The following is a 1,515-nucleotide window of genomic DNA, read 5'->3' on the forward strand; positions in this document are numbered from 1 at the left end:
CGTTTTGTTCGAAAAGAAAGAAACAGATAAGAAAAAAGATATATTGAAAAAGAAGAAGAAGTAATGAATGTATAACCTTCTCTCTCGCGTGATTTTGAGAAAACGCGAAAGAGAACTTGTACAAATTCTTATTAGAGGGTTTCTAATGCGGGGTAAAGATTAACCTACGGCCTCTTCAAATATTCCCCAAATGATGGGATTGGACGGGATTTCTACCGATGATAGCGAATGCTGAAGCGTAGATTAGCGGCGGCAGGTATTCGAAAACGACTTTCGATCTCATTTACCTGGGAACGTATGCACGGGTACAGACTGATGACTTCTCGCGGAAATGACGACGAGAAGTAGCGACGTGCAGGCCGAGGTAGGAGGCAAAAAAGGTTAAACGTCCAACAGATGACGCAGCTATGTCACCTCGGTTCTAATCCCCGCGGCCACAAACCACCACACATCGACGGGACTAAATAATGCGCTGTTCTCTCCCTTTGGTCTGTGCCGCTTTTTCTCGTATTTTGCGAATAATCTACATTGCTACAAAATGGTCTGCATCCGTCCGAATCCTTACCGTCGCCCACCCACGTCCCACACGAGAATCATCTCATTAAGTGCCGCCACGAGCGACGTTGAACGAAGAGGCGAACGTGCCGATATAATGTTGATGGCCACATTTTTACATCGCGAGCGACATGGTTCTCTTCTCTTTCGAGAGGTTCCCATCGTTCCCTCGGTTCCGTTATTCTGAGCCTCGGTTAACGATTTAGAATAATCTAGCCCGTGTAAATACTAATCAACCGCCAAGCGAGAGCGACGATGACAAGCGTAAACTCGCATGATTCCTACGCAAAAGACGCTTCTAATTTAATTGAATCGCATATACTAATGCGCAGAAATACCATATTTGAATAGTAAGAAAGACTATAATTTACAATAAGTGCCACGTGACACCACGAATCTCTCTCGTCCGACGATTAATTTTATAGCACTAATGCAAATATTTACAAATATCCAAGTTTTTTTCAGCATTCTCCTATTATAACTGAATACATTAGCTAATATAAGAAATCCTATTAAACAAGTGCTCCTGTTAATTAATGTTAATTAATAATCCTTCGGAGCTGACTCTAAAATTTGTATATAGTTACTGATACTGTAAAACCGTTTTAATTTTTGTTGATTGAAAGACATTAATTAATTTTAAGGAACCAAAATGATATGATTCGTATAAAAGGGAATGAATACTAAATATATTTTAATAAGAATGTGATCCAAATATAACACGAGGTGTAACATAAAAAAATTAAATTGTTTGACGTTTTATAATTGAATGAATCCAATAAACCCACCGTCGACTCTGGAGAATTAAATAACCGTATGAAAAAATGTACAGACACAGCTATTCTTCTTTGAAAACAAAAAAAGTTGTATTCATATATTCTATATAGAACACAAAATATGTATAGATTTATGATAAAATACATTTTTTTTTTTTTTTTTTTTTTTTTTTTTTTGAAAAAA

At 37.2% G+C, this 1,515-nt stretch overlaps 1 protein-coding gene across 2 annotated transcripts in view; it reads right to left on the reverse strand.

The window, feature by feature from the left end:
• LOC108755477 (hormone receptor 4-like) overlaps positions 1-1,515 on the reverse strand; it is a 16,011-nt gene that overhangs the window by 7,382 nt on the left and 7,114 nt on the right. The window lies entirely within an intron of this gene.

Source organism: Trachymyrmex septentrionalis, unplaced genomic scaffold, assembly GCF_001594115.1.
Source record: "Trachymyrmex septentrionalis isolate Tsep2-gDNA-1 unplaced genomic scaffold, Tsep1.0 scaffold87, whole genome shotgun sequence".
NCBI lineage: Eukaryota > Metazoa > Arthropoda > Insecta > Hymenoptera > Formicidae > Trachymyrmex > Trachymyrmex septentrionalis.